We start from the raw sequence: 14945 nt of genomic DNA, 5'->3' as shown, positions 1-14945 counted from the left end.
AGTATTTTCAATGTGGAAAGCAAGAATTAATGGGGACTAAAATTTTATCATTTTGTCTGTCATCAGCTGTAGCCTATACTTCTCAGAATGGACACACTTGAGCTTGCCATGCATTCTTGCCTGGCGGTGAGCTCTGTGACAGCATCTGTGTGATACACCAAAATGGACGTGAGTAATGGCCAAATTTCTTGTCTTTGTTTCACTGATTTTTTTTTTCCAGCACGTTCAGTCTACTCTTCAAAAATTCCGTATAAAATCACAGAAGGCTGATTGTAGCTCTGTGATAAATATTGAATTTTATAAGACAATATGTTGATTAATGGATGTATGGAAAACTGAAAATGAAAGATAAGTGAGACTAAGTCTGTGTTCAGTTTAAGGACAGAAAGACTCCTTTCCGTTTTTGTGCAGAATAGGGTTTTAAATGATTAGTGAACCAATAACTTAATCAACATACAAAGAGCATATCACAAGGAGGGACAATATTGGATCGATGATGACCACTGGTGGCGTATGAGTTGGATACGATGACTACGTGGGACTCTGAGGTCCAAGAGAAAATTAATCTAGTGCATTCCCAGTACCTGAAGGCATCTGATAGACAGGTGTCAGGAATATACCAAGATCTTGTTTTGGGTCTTGGTGTTCATGCATTTACAGGTATTGTTATAACTTGATAAATAGAGTCTATAAATAAGTATATCAATAAAAATGATGAATGGAGTGAAGCATTGTCTAATTATAAAAGTATGTGATTAAAAAAATAAAAATATGTTATTAGGCAAGAAATACTATTCTCATACTATGAAAACTCCGATGTTCAGTTGGAAGCAAGTGGGACAGGACTTAGCTGTAGAGTTAAGGATGATATAGACAAGTGGAGTTATAGACAGTGCTCATAGTCTGAGTCAGTGGTAAATTTGAAGTTCCTATTTCTTACAAAATATACACCAGATTAATGATTACCAAATTATATGGGAGGGGAAAGGCAAAGACCAGTGGAAAGAGTGTGTCACCCTTTCTTCTCATTCGCTCTGCCTTGTACTTCTCAGAACAAGCACGCTGCACCTGATGTAAGGATCCTTTCCTGATCAGGGGCTCTAGGGTTGCATTTCTGGAAGGAGTTGGAAGACTAATGTGAGTAATACTCAAAATTCTTATCCCGTGTGGGTGGTGTACCTAAGGGCACTCACTGTAGTAATAAAAAATAAGAAATATACTCAAAGACCATCAACTGCATTCTAGTGAGGAATACAGGGTTAAAATGAAGTATTATACTGAATAAAGCATTTATGAAAAACCGATAATAAATATGACAGATCTAATAATGTGGGAATGGCTCCAGACACATAACCCCTTTGGAGGTTTTGTGAATCAAACTAATTAATTAGTGAGTTAATGAAGTAATCAATAAACAATGTAGAAATAAATGAAGAGACAGTAGTCTTCTCTGGATCAATGATGATAATTGCCAGCGTATGAGTCACAGATGATGAATGATACGTGTCTGGAACTCTGAGGTCCAAGATTGTGGTCTTTCTCTTCATGAATTTCCACGCTTTATTCTTATTGGGTCAATGGAACATCAATAAGGAAATATATAGAGAATAAAGTGAATTGTAGAACCTTGCCCTATTTTTAAAATATGTGGGGAGGCAAGAATTACTATTGGTATAATTTGAAAACACTGAAGTCCAATGAGAAGTAAATAGTACATGACTGTCACCTTTTTGGCTAGGGTGATACAGACTGGACACATTGTAGACAATGTTTACATTGTAGGTCAGTGGGAAGTTTGAAGTGGTTTACTTTTATGAAAGATAATTAAATGAATATACTCTGAAAATGATTCCCTCAATTCTTGACTAAATGATCAGTGGAACGATGTCTCATTTTTATCATGTTCTCTTTTCAGTACTTTTCAGAACAGATGCTCTTGCTGATTTCAGCTTCTGCCCCGATGAGGAAAGATTGTTATGTGGCCTGTTTCTTAGGAGAGTGAGCCAAGGTGAGTAGCAAGAGATTTTGTCTTGGTTTGGGTCGTTTGTTTAAGGGTATTCACAGTATTATTAAAAATTAATGAATAACAATCAGAAAGTAAGATACTTTCTGTCCAATGGTAAACATACGACAGGACACTTCCTGATTAAATGATAATATGTTACATGGAGATTGACTGATGAGAGCGGTATAATCTATGTTGGGATTTATTCTATAGATAGAAGTTAGGGATATTAAACTCGCTGATTCTTCAGGTTTTGTTAACCATGTATTTTACTATAATTGATGAATTAATGTGTAACTGATATAAATGTAGAAATGAATGAAGAAAAAGTGGATCTTTTACGTACCTGTGATAATGACTGTTGTCAGTGAGTTAGGGATGATGAATGAAGTCCAATTCTTTGTTTTTTTCTTTTAATAGTTTATTGTCAAGTTGGTTTCCATATAACACCCAGTGCTCATCACAACAAGTGCCCTCCTCCATGCCCATCACCCCTTTCTCCTCTCCCCCACCCGCCCTCAGCCCTCCGTTTGTTCTCAGCATTCAAGAGACTCTCATGGTTTGCCTCCCTGCCCCTCCCCCACTGTTCTTCCCCTTCTCCTGCTTCGTCCTCTGTTAACTTCCTCCTAATCCACCTATACGTGCAAACATATGATATTTGTCCTTCTCTGCCTGACTTATTTCGCTCAGTATAACACCCTCAAGGTCCATCCATGTTGCTGCACGTGGCCAGATTTCATTCTTTCTCATTGCCATGTAGTATTCCATTGTGTAGATAAACCACATCTTCCTGATCCATTCGTCCGTTGGTGGACACTTAGACTCTGTCCATGTTTTACCTATTGTTGAGAGAGCTGCTATGAACATTAGGGTACATGTACCCCCTGTGCATCAACACCCCTGTATCCCTTGGGTAAATTCCTAGCAGTGCTATTGCTGGGTCATAGGGGAGTTCTACTGTTAGTTTCCTGAGGAACCTCCACACTGTTTTCCAGAGGGGCTGCACCAGTTTGCATTCCCACCAACAGGGTAGGAGGGTGCCCGTTTCTCCACATCCTCGCCAGCATCTAGAGTCTCCTGATTTGTTCATTTTAGCCACGAATGAGGTCCAATTCAATACATAGTCTTTCTCTCTGTTTATTTGATCCTGTGGACAGATTTTCAGATAATACAAAGAATGTTTTGACTGGGTCCATAATTTAGATGTATTAGAAATAGATCAGCGATAGAACCATTGATGATATATAAACAGCAGATAAATATAAAAGCATGAAGCGTTGTCCAACTCTGAAGACCTGTTTTTAGGCAAGATATATTAATAAAAGTTGTGAACAATGACACCCATTAAGAATTAAGTGGATCAAGAGCGTCACATTTTTGGGGCGCCTGGGTGGCTCAGTCAGTTAAGTGCCCGAGTTCAGCTCAGGCCATGATCTCACAGTTCGTGGGTTTGAGCCCCACATTGGGCTCTGTGCTGACAGCTAGCTCAGAGCCTGGAGCCTGTTTCAGATTCTGTGTCTCCTTCTCTCTCTGACCCTCCCCAGTTCATGCTGTCTCTCTCTCTCAGAAATAAATAAAACATTAAAAAGATTAAAAAAAAAAAGAATGTCACATTTTTAACCAAGTGTCATTTAGACATGAGCAATTAAGAGTCCATTTTATTGTTGTGGATTAATCTCAAGTTTGAGGATTTTTGATGCTGTTGTTAAAAGAACAAAAAACAAACGTTATGAAATACTCATAAATACCTGAATGACTGAGTAAATGAAATATGGAAAGCAAGCATCAATGAAAATAAATATTTTATTTTATTTTTGATCACCAACTCTGCTTTTCATGTCTCAAAATGGACACATGTGGAGCTGATTTAAGCACTATTCTATTGTGGCAGGCTTGGAGGCTGCATCTCTGTGTTAAACCACAGAGAACAGTGTGAGTAATATCAAATTTCTTGTCTTAGTTTCAGTGATTTTTTTTTTTTAGTGTATTCAGTGCATTATTTGAAGGTTCCGTGTAGTAGAATCACAGAAAGCCAACCATAGCTCAGTGACAAATATTGAATTTTGTGAAAATATTATGTTGATTAATGCATAAAGGACTAACAGCCTAATTTTAAGAAGAGATATATTGATGTGAGAATGATTCTATTTACAGATGAAGGATATCATGACTTTCTTGGCTTTTGTGAATGAGGTCTAAAAATTATTAGTCGTGAATGAATTAGTCAATAAACAATATAGAACTGAATGAAGGAAAAGAGGGACAATATCGGATCGATGATGACCACTGGTGGCTTATGAGTCCTTTACGATGAATACGTGTCTGGAACTCTGAGGTCCATCAGAAATGGAATCTGGTTGATTGTCCTGTTTGAGGTGGTTCTAGAGACAGATATTAAGAATAAAAAGGATCTTGTTTTTGCTTCTTTTGGTCCTGCATTTTCTTCCAATTTTTATAATTGGAGCAATGAAATCATCTGTAAGCAAACATAAGTAAGCAAAGATGAAAGCAGTGAAATTTGTCCAATTATAAAAATACGTTGTTAGGTAAGGAATAGTATTCATGTATATTTAAAATGCTGATGTCTATAAGGGAACGTATTGTGTAAGACTTGTTCTTTGACGATGATACAGTTATTGATAAGTAATAGGCCATATGCAAATTCTTTATTAGTGGCTAGATCAATATTGTTCATTTACTTACAAGAAAATAAAATCCGCATTATTGCAATTCACTGGCTAATAATTGACTAAACTCAAGGTGGAATGCACGGACGGGTGAACATAGTGTCTCATTCCTTTTTATCTCTGGTTCTGCTCTGTATGCTTGAGAATGGACACACGTGAGCTGATTTAATGTCTTCTATGGTCCTGGAGCTCTGTCGCTGCCTCTATATAATAGGTGGATGGGGATTAATGTGAGTAACAGTTGAAATGATTTTCTTGGTATACGTGTTTTTTTTTTTTAAGGTAATCACTGTATTATTGAAAACTACAAGATATAATGAAAGGAGGCACTTGATCTCAGCGATAAATATGGGATACATAAGCTATTAGAATGATTAATCCGTGAGTAGAAAATTGAGGGTAACTAATTAAAGAGATCTATTGATTTGAGGCTTATCAAGGTAGAGATCAGACACCTATAGTTCTTTCTCAGTTTCTGTGAATTATAAAATTTAAAATCATTAGTGAATTGATGATTTACTCAATTAAAAAAATTAGAACTGAATGAAGGAAAAGAGGGACAATATCGGATCGATGATGACCACTGGTGGCTTATGAGTCCTGTACGATGACTACGTGTCTGGAACTCTGAGGTCCAACAGAAGAGAAACCTAGTTGATTCCCATTGTTTGCAGGGATCTGGTGTGGACAGATGTCAGGAATATACAAGGATCTTGTTTTTGGTCTTGGTCTTCATGCATTTTCTTTCAATTTTTATAATTGGACCAATTAAAAATCAATAAACAAACATCAATAAAGATGAATGTGATGAAGCATTGTCCGATTATAAAAATAAGTGATTATACAAGAAATACATTAACATACTATGAAACCTCTGAAGTTTAGTTAGAAGTAAGTGGTACATGACTCTCCTTACATGTACGGCTAAGGATACCGTAGACACTAGTCCTAGGCAAATGTTCAGCTTCCAGCTCAGTGGTAAAATCAAAGTTGTTCATTTTTTTAAGAGAAAGAATATTTACACCAAATTAATAATTGACCAATGACTGGTTAAATAAAAGATTAAAAGCAAAGATCAATAGAATGTCTTGACTATTTTTATCATATGCTCTGCTTTACATGCTTCAGGACAGACAAACTGGACCTGCTTTAAGTATTACTGATCAAGAACCCTCAGGTTGTATCTCTGTACTGGGGAGACCTGAGACCAATGTGAGTAATAGTCAAAGTTATAGTCTTATTTCTGGTATTTTGTTTAAGGGTAATGATTGTATTAATACAAAGTATGAGATAGAATCAAAGAAAGCCAACTGTATCTTGATGATAACCATAGGGTTAAAATGAAACATTACATTGGTTAAGGTGTTTATGAAAAATAGGACACTTGATGAAATACATCAATGTGTGAATGATTCTATACATATCATGGATAGGAGTTCCTTCTTGGAGTTTTGTGAATCATATAGTTGTAAATGATAATCAGTGAATTAATGAATTAATCAATAAACAATGTAGAAATGAATGAAGAGAAAGCGGTCTTTTCTGAATCAGTAGGAGTAATGAATGACGAATGATAGGGACTCTTAGATTCAACGCAAAAGAAATGTGGTCTTTCTCTTCATGCATTTCCATTCTTTATTATTATTGGATCAATGAAATACCGGTGAGGAAAAATACAAAGAATAAAGCGAATTGTAGAAACATGATCCAAATATTTTAAATATGTGAGGAGACAAGAAATACCATTAATATAATTGGGATATCCTGAAGTCTAAACAGCAAGGAATCGTACATGACTGTCTCCTCTTTGGCTAGGATCATATAGACAGGACAAATTATAGATATATTTTTTTAATGTTTATTTTTGAGAGAGAGAGAGAGTGAGACAGAGCATGAGTAGGGGAGGGGCAGAGAAAGAGGGAGATACAGAATCCAAAGCAGGCTCCAGGCTTTGAGCTGTCAGCACAGACGCTGATGCAAGCCTCGAACCCATGAACTGTGAGATCATGACCTGAGCGGAAGTTAAATGCTTAACCAACTGAGCCACTTCGGCACCCCAGGAATTTATTTATTAATTAATGTATTTAATATCAGATTGATATGAAGCATTATGTTTCATAATACATAAATGTAACACTGAGGTCAGTTAATGAATGAGCTTTAGTCTCTGTAATACTGTAGAAATAGATGTTAGGAAGTTGAAGGACCAGATTTTTATATTTTTAACTCATGTGCACTTTTTGCTTAATGGATTAATAAATAAATGTTTATGAGAAGGAAAAGAAAGAGAGCCAGCCTTGGATCAACTATGACAGCTGGTGGCCTATGAGTCATATATGATGAATGCTGTGTGTTTGGAACTCAGATCTGAGACAAAAGTAATCTAGTCTGTTTCTCATGTGTATAGGGATCCTATATACAGATGTTAGTAATATATAAGGATTTTGTTGTCGGCCTTTGTGTTCGTGAATCTTAATAATTTATAAAACAAATAAATGAATAAAGGTGAAGAGGTTGAAGTATTGTTCTTTGGTAAATATATAGCAAGGGAGGGGTGCTGGGTGGCTCAGTTGGTTAAGCATCCAACTTTAGCTCAGGTCATGATCTCACAGTTCACAGGCTTGAGCCTTGCATCCAGCTCTATGCTGACAGCTCGGATCCCGGAGCTTGCTTTGTCTCCCTTTCTTTCCCTTTCTCTCTGTCCCTTCCTCGCATGCACTCTGTTTCTCTCAAAAATAAATAAACATTAAAAAAAGAAATGTACATATGTATATATATATAGTAAGGGAAAAATATTAATATACATTAGAATAGATATAAAAGAACCAAGTGTAGTATGTCTTTGATTACGGTTGATATAAACAACAAAATGCAGTGCTCACTTATTGTCTGAATCAGTTCTACATTTGACGTTTATTTTTAAGGTAAAAATAAATAAATATTTCCATAAGTTAATAAATACTTAAATGATTATACGAATGAATGCTTTTCATTGCCTTCTCTGTTTGGTACTCTTCAGAACAGATGCTTGAGCTGATTCATCTTTCACTGTGATCAAAATTATCACGTGACGTTCCTTTTGTGTTAGGTAATGAACAAGGAAAAAAAAGGAAATGAACAAGGAGAGTAGTGTCAAACATTTTGTTTTAGTTTGGGTCATTTGTTAGTGTTCATGATATTAGTAAAATGTCATAAATATAATAAAAAGGCTCTCCATGGCTAACTGATAAATATGATACAAAACATTTTGTTCATAAATTTCATACATAGAACTTAGATTATTGAATGTAAGAAATATAACCTATGTTGGCAATGATCCTATGTTAGGAGTTAAGGGTATTGAAGCTTCAGGTTTTGCAAATTATACTCATTTTATTTTATTTTATTTTTTTATGATCTGTTTGCATTTTTATTTTTTAATTTTTTTAGTTTTTAAAAAAATTTTTAAAATTTTTTCATTTTATTTTTTTAATTATACTCATTTTAATATTTTTAAAGAATTAATGATTTAATCATTATGAATGTAGAAAGGAAGGAATAACAATGGGCCTCTGATGGGCCGGTGATGGCAATTGGCAGTAGATTAGTAATGGGTGATGAGCGCTATGTGTCTGGATATCCAGGGGCTGATGTAAGAAATCATCTCCTCCTTCTATTCTGTTGGATCCTGAAGGTAGATGTTAGGAATATACAAAGATCATGTTCTTTTTTTTCTTAAAATTTTTTTAATGTTTATTTATTCTTGAGAGAGAGAGACAGCGAAAGCTAGGGAGGGGCAGAGAGAGAGAGAGGGAGACACAGAATTTGAAGCAGCTCCAGGCTCCAAGCTGCCAGCACAAAGCCCAACGTGGGGCTCTAACCCATGAACCATGAGATCATGACCTGAGTCAAAGTCGGACACTTAACCAACTGAGCCACCAGGTACCTCTACGAAGGTCATGTTCTTATTTTGAGTTTGCAGATTTGGATTTGTTATTATTAGTAGATTCATGATAGAGCCATTAAAGAAATATACATAATAGGTAAAAAAAAAAAGAAGAAGAGAGAGAAGGATTATTCAACTATGAACTATGAATATGTGATGAGGCAAGAAATATTATTAAAATTAAAAATACATATGTTAATTAAGAAATAAGTGGATAAAAGGTGTTCACCTCTTGACCTCCTTACCCAAGAGTTACATAGGTAAGTAAGGGTCTAGTGTTTCTGAGTTAGTGTCAGGTTTGAGGTTGTTACTTTCAAAAAAAAATGTTTTCAATGTTTACTTATTCTTGAGAAAGACACAGAGTGTGAGTGGGGGAGAGGTAGAGAGAGGGAGATACAGAATCTGAAGCAGGCTTCAGGCTCTGAGCTGTCAGCACAGAGCTCAATGCAGGTCTTCATCTCATGAACCATGAGATCATGACCTGAGCCAAAGTCAGATGGTTAACCGATGAGCCACCCAAGCACCCCGAGGTTGTTCCTTTTGTTAAGAGAAAAATATATTCATGTCATAAAATATTTATAAATACCTAAACAAGAGAGCAAATGAAATGTGAAGAACAAAGATCAGTGGAGAGATAAGGTCTTAAATTTCCATATTTTAACCATTAAATGTAAACTGTACTTCTCAGAATGGACGCACTTGAGCTGACTAAGCATCGTTTCATGGTGGCGGGCTCTGCAATTATATTTGTATGTAAGAAGCACAGACCAATGTGAGTAATAGGCACGTTCTTGTCTCTATTTCAGCTGTGTTTTTTTAAGGATGTTCAGTGTGCCATATAGAGCCACAAGTAGCCAACTGGAGCCTAGTGGTAATGGTGAATTCATATGAAACATTATATTGATGGTGACGTGCATGAAATTTAAGGTAATTAATGAATCAGACCTATTGATGAGGGAATGATTCTATATACAGATTAGAAGTCTTGTGAAACTCTTGAGTTTTTCTGACTAATAGGATTTTAAATTATTGTTAATGAATTAATGAATTGGTCAATAAACAGTCTAGAGCTGAATGAAGGAAGAGAGGGACAGTATTGGATTGATGATGACCACTGGTGGCATATGTTAGAAGTCGTTTACAGTAAAGACGTATCTGGAACTCTGAGGTCCAAGACAGAAGAAATGTAGTCTGTTCCCATTGTTTGATGAGATCAAGCAGATGTCAGGAATATAGAGGATCTTGCTTTTAGCTGTGTTTGTGAATTTTCATTCTATTAAAATATTTGGATAAGTGATTTATAAGTTAATCTATAATATTGTTTTTGGTCTTTTATGTTCATACAGCCTATTTTTCAAGTTGGATCAATGAAATAATAGATAAATTAGTAAATAAATAAGTATGAAGCGGGTGAAATATTGTCCAATTACCAGAATATATGGTTAGGTAAGAAACACTATTAATATATTTTGAAAGCAAATACCTATTAGGAAATACATCACATAATGGTGTTCTTTGAGTAACAATCAGTATTCATGGTGTTTATCCGTTACAAGATTGATATAGTTTATTTTCTGAAAAAAATAAAATAAAATAAAATATACATTATCCCAATTTATTGCTTATTAATGACTGAGTGAATGAAAGGTGGAATGCAGGGGGACAGGTGATCATAAATCCTCAATCTTTTTATCCTCTGCTCTGCCTTGTACTCCTTAGAATAGTCCCACTCAGCTGATTTAGACATTGCACCATAGTCATGAGCTCTGTGGTTTCACTTATGTGTTAACAGCACAGAGAACAATGTGAGTAATAGTCAAAATTCTTTCCTTGGTTTTGTGGTCTTTCAAAAAAGGTTTTCAGGGGCACCTGTGGGGCTCAGTCAGCTAAGTATCTGCCTTCAGCTAAGGTCACGATCTCACCATTCGTGAGTTTGAGCCCGGTAGGGCTCTGTGCTGACAGCTCAGAGCCTGGAGCTGCTTCAGATTCTGTCTCCCTCTCTCTCTCTGCCCCTCCCCTACTTGTACTCTGTGTATCTCTCTCTCTCAAAAGTAAAAAAAAATTAAGAAAAAATTTAAAACAAGAAAAAAGGTTTTCACTGCATGATTAAAAGTGTGAGATGAGGTCAGTGATCACCACCATAGCCAGATAGTACATTTGAGGCTAATATGAAGCATTATATAAATTAATCTGTAACGGAAACATTTTGGTTAATTAATGAAAGATACTGTCAGTACGAAATAATTCTAAAGGCAAAAGGTGGAGATATTTAAGGATCTTGTCTGAAGTTTTTGTGGTTTCTAAGCGTTTATTTTCTCGTGATTAGTTCGTTGATGAATTCATAATAAAACCATGTAGACAGGAATGATGAAGACTACGCATGAACCTGTCGTGTTGCCAGCTCATGTATGAGCCTGGAACTCTGAGGCAAACTTGAGCATTGATTAGTCTGTTTTTTCTTTTGTAATTGCTTCAATGAAGAAATATTTGGAATGTGCAAAGATCATGCTCATAGTTATTTTATGGACATAGGTTTGTTGGTAGTAATGGGAAATGATGGGACTATTAAAAAGCGACTACATAAGGATCAAGTGGGGCAAGCATTGTCTAACTATAAACAGTTGTGCTGATGCCGGTGCGTCAGTAGTCAGCGTGGAAAACAGGGATGCCCGTTAAGAGATTAATAGACAAAGGTCCCACTTCTTTGAGGTCGCATATACTCAGATAAGGAAGAATGAATTTTATTCTTTTTGGTAGTGCAATGGAGTTTTTCCTTTTGTAAGATAAAAGCATATACGTATTGAAAAAATGCTGAATATATGAAAAATGGAGATCAAGGATCAATGGCAGTTAGGTCTCAGCTATTTCTCTCACTTGCTCTGTTTTGTGGTCCTCAGAATGGGTATCCGCGAGCTGATTAAAGCATCTTCCATGGCCGTGAGCTCCTGCTCTCTTCCAACGTGAGTAATAGTTAAAATTCTTTTCTGGTTCCTATGTGTTTTTGTAAAGGTAATTCACTTTATTACTAAAAAGTGTGAAAAATAACTTTAAAAGACACCTGTATTTCTGTAATAAATATGGAATATATGAAGTATTAGTTAATCCATGTGTAGAGAACCGCAGATAATTAATAAAAGAAACATTGATGTGGATTAAGGCAACAAAGCCTCTCCTGTGGTATTGTTTTACATAGCATTTAGAAGCTATTGATGAGTTAATATTTTAATCAGTCAATAAATAGAAATGGATGAAGAGAAAGATCCAATATTGGATCGATGATGACCGCTGGTGGCGTATGAGCCTCATGCAACGAATACCTAACTGGAGGAACTCTGAGGTCCAGAACAAGAGAGCGGTGATCCTTCTCTTCATGCATTTCCGTTGTTTATGACAATTGGTCATTGAACTATCAATGTGGAAATGCATATTTCAAAAAGCTGAATGTAGAAAACTTCTTGAATTAAATATGTGAGAGGCAAGAAATACTATTACTATATTTGGAAACACTAAGATCCAAAGAGAAGTAAATGGTACATGAATGTAACCTCTTTGGAGAACAAATTATAGACCATGTTTATGTTCGGGTTAATGGAAAGTTCCAAGTAGTTCATTTTCTTACCAGAAAAGTGAAATAGACTCCAAATAATGATTGCTTAAATGCCTGCCTAAAGGAAAGATGTAAATCAAGGGTACATGGCAGAAGGTCTCATGTTTTATCATCTGCTCTGCTCCACACTCCTCAGAATGGATGCGCTCAAGGTGATCGTAACATTCTTCAAGGTCACGAGCCCTCAGGTTGCATCTATATCATAGGAGCCTGGAGACCACATGAGTGAGTAATAGGGTTCTTGTCTTGGTTTGAGTCACTCATTTAAGGGTATTTACTGTATTATTCAAAAGTATCCAAAAGCATTCTTTAAAAATTTATCAAGGAAGATACAATATGCCTGTGTATCTGTAGGTTGATATGAAGCATTATGTTGACCCACCTATACATGTAACACTGAGGTCAGCTAGTAGTAACGGAGTGCTCTCCGTGGAGATGATTCTACAGATGGATGGGAGGGGAATTGAAGGATCTTATTCTTTTTTTGTTTGTTTATTTTTGTTATTAATGAATCACTCAACGCACAAATGTTTTTGAGAAAGAAAGGAAAGAGGCGTGGATGACTAGTGGCATGTTAGTCATACACAATGAATACTACAAATCTGAAATTCTAAATTCATTTAACATTTATTCGTTTTTTGAGAGACAGAGTGTGAGTGGGGGAGGGGAGAGAGGGAGACGCAGAATCTGAAGCAAGTTCCAGGCTCTGAGCTGTTGGCACAGAGCCTGACGTGGGGCTCGAACTCATGAACCATGAGATCATTACCTGAGCCAAATCAGACCCTTAACCAATTGAGTCACCCAGGCGACCCTACATGTCTGAAATTCTAGCATCCAACACAATGTTATCTAGTACATTTCCCGTGTATCAAGGGATCCTATAGACAGGTGTCAGAAATATATATCAGTTTTTTTCTTGGTCTTCATGTTCATGAATTTTAATAATATTTATGAAACATCAGTGGTGAGATCCATAAGAAATATATAAAGAATAAAGGGAGTGCCTGGCTGGCTCAGTCATTAGAGTATTCAACTCTTGATCTCTGGGTCATGTTGCCCTAATCATAACCCTAACCCTAGAACTGAGGGAAGGGAAAAAAAAAAAAAAAAAGAAGAGATGGTATATATATGCAATGGAATATTACTCATCCACAAAGAGGACTGAGATCTTCCATTTGCAATGAAATGGGTGGAGCTAGTGAGTATGAAACAGCGAAATAAATCAGAGAAGAAAAATGCCATATGATTTCACTCATTTGTGGATTTTAAGAAACAAAACAAATGGTCGTAGGGAAAAAACAAAAGACAGAAACCAAGAAACAGATTTAAGTATAGATTACAAACTGATGGTTACCAGAGGGGCGGGAGGGGGGAGGGGGAAATAAGAGATGGGGATTAAGGAGTGCACTTACTGTGGTGCGCACCGGGTGATGTGTGGAATTAATGACTCTCTGAATTGTACATCTGAAATTAACATTATACTATATGTTAACTACCTGGAATTGAAAGGAAAATGTTAAAACAGAGGGGAAAAAAGCACCATATAGAATTGAAGGCGGTTGACTGTAGCTCATTGATTAATATTGAATTGACTTGTAAGATTATATTGATTAATGCATACATGTAATGTAAGATTATTAATGAAATAGGCGTATTGCTGTGCAAATGACTGTAGATACATAAGAGGGATATCAGTGCCTTCTTGGGGTTCTGTGAATCATTATAATTTTGAAATTATAGTTAGTGAATTTATTAGTAAACAATGTAGAAATAGACAAAGAAGAGGAGGTACAGTACTGGATCCATGATCCATGATGACTACTGGTGGCGCATGAGTCCTACCTGGCAAACGCGCATCTGCAAGCCTGAGGTCCAGCAGAGAGAGCATCTGCTTTGCCTCCCCTATTGGAAATGAGCCCAAAGACAGGTGTCAAGAACATACAAGGACCTCGGTTTTGGTTTTTATGTTCCTGCATTTTTGTTTCTATTTTTATAATTGGATCAAGGAAATGATAAACAAATATAAAAATAAATATATAAAGGGGGCGAAAGATTGTCCAATTATAAAAATACTGTGTTAGTCAAGCAATGCTCTTGATTTTAGAGACCAGCTGTTTCTATAGGGAGAGGCCAAAGTCAATACAAATCAAAACAAAGATCTCACTTCTGCATTGATTTCATGGATATGGATATGTTATTAATTGAATACTGATAGCAGTATTAAATAAGTATAAAGAAAAACAGGGTGAAACATTGCCTGACTGGACACATGTGATAAGTTAATATAGATATTAATAAACCTGGATATACTGATGCCCATGAAAAATTAGTGGATCACGGTGTATCACTTCATTGTTTAAGAATCCTACAGGCTTAGGTTTGTAAGAGTTAGTTGTCTTGTACTGGGTCAGTCTCAACATGAAGTTTTTCATTATGTTGGGATAGATCTATAATAAGATTTGAATCTTATATAGAAACCAACAAAAATGTATCATCAGTCTCAAGGTTAAGTTTTTCATTGTGTTATGATAGGTAAATAATGTATAATATGTAATATGTAATATATAATAAAATATAGCTCTTACATAAAAGCAATAAAAACATTTAGTTTTTATAAATATATAAATACATAAAATATGAAATATGTAAATATATTTTATTCATTTTATATACTTCATGTATTTATATATTTATATTATACACTATATGTTACATTATATT

At 35.7% G+C, this 14945-nt stretch overlaps 7 non-coding genes and 2 pseudogenes across 7 annotated transcripts; all 9 read left to right on the top strand.

Annotated features, from left to right (window-relative positions):
- Window positions 1-486: 486 nt before the first annotated feature.
- LOC144245626 (small nucleolar RNA SNORD113/SNORD114 family) lies at window positions 487-554 on the top strand (annotated as a pseudogene).
- Window positions 555-1451: 897 nt separating this feature from the next.
- On the top strand, window positions 1452-1526 carry LOC144245618 (small nucleolar RNA SNORD113/SNORD114 family). The gene has a single exon (XR_013339341.1). It is a non-coding gene; the product is annotated as a small nucleolar RNA SNORD113/SNORD114 family (small nucleolar RNA).
- A 2748-nt stretch (window positions 1527-4274) lies between these two features.
- Window positions 4275-4346, top strand: LOC144245613 (small nucleolar RNA SNORD113/SNORD114 family). Its single transcript, XR_013339337.1, has one exon. It is a non-coding gene; the product is annotated as a small nucleolar RNA SNORD113/SNORD114 family (small nucleolar RNA).
- A 912-nt stretch (window positions 4347-5258) lies between these two features.
- LOC144245615 (small nucleolar RNA SNORD113/SNORD114 family) lies at window positions 5259-5330 on the top strand. The gene has a single exon (XR_013339338.1). It is a non-coding gene; the product is annotated as a small nucleolar RNA SNORD113/SNORD114 family (small nucleolar RNA).
- A 1660-nt stretch (window positions 5331-6990) lies between these two features.
- LOC144245637 (small nucleolar RNA SNORD113/SNORD114 family) lies at window positions 6991-7063 on the top strand. Its single transcript, XR_013339358.1, has one exon. It is a non-coding gene; the product is annotated as a small nucleolar RNA SNORD113/SNORD114 family (small nucleolar RNA).
- A 2651-nt stretch (window positions 7064-9714) lies between these two features.
- Window positions 9715-9791, top strand: LOC144245640 (small nucleolar RNA SNORD113/SNORD114 family). Its single transcript, XR_013339361.1, has one exon. It is a non-coding gene; the product is annotated as a small nucleolar RNA SNORD113/SNORD114 family (small nucleolar RNA).
- Window positions 9792-11885: 2094 nt separating this feature from the next.
- On the top strand, window positions 11886-11960 carry LOC144245646 (small nucleolar RNA SNORD113/SNORD114 family). The gene has a single exon (XR_013339367.1). It is a non-coding gene; the product is annotated as a small nucleolar RNA SNORD113/SNORD114 family (small nucleolar RNA).
- An 820-nt stretch (window positions 11961-12780) lies between these two features.
- Window positions 12781-12844, top strand: LOC144245596 (small nucleolar RNA SNORD113/SNORD114 family; annotated as a pseudogene).
- Window positions 12845-14028: 1184 nt separating this feature from the next.
- On the top strand, window positions 14029-14100 carry LOC144245654 (small nucleolar RNA SNORD113/SNORD114 family). Its single transcript, XR_013339373.1, has one exon. It is a non-coding gene; the product is annotated as a small nucleolar RNA SNORD113/SNORD114 family (small nucleolar RNA).
- The last annotated feature ends 845 nt before the right edge of the window (window positions 14101-14945 follow it).

This window comes from Crocuta crocuta, unplaced genomic scaffold (genome assembly GCF_008692635.1).
Source record: "Crocuta crocuta isolate KB4526 unplaced genomic scaffold, BGI_CrCroc_1.0 scaffold299, whole genome shotgun sequence".
NCBI classification, from domain to species: Eukaryota; Metazoa; Chordata; class Mammalia; order Carnivora; family Hyaenidae; genus Crocuta; species Crocuta crocuta.
Note: the sequence above shows the minus strand (reverse complement) of the source record. Positions and strands in the feature narration are given on the sequence as shown.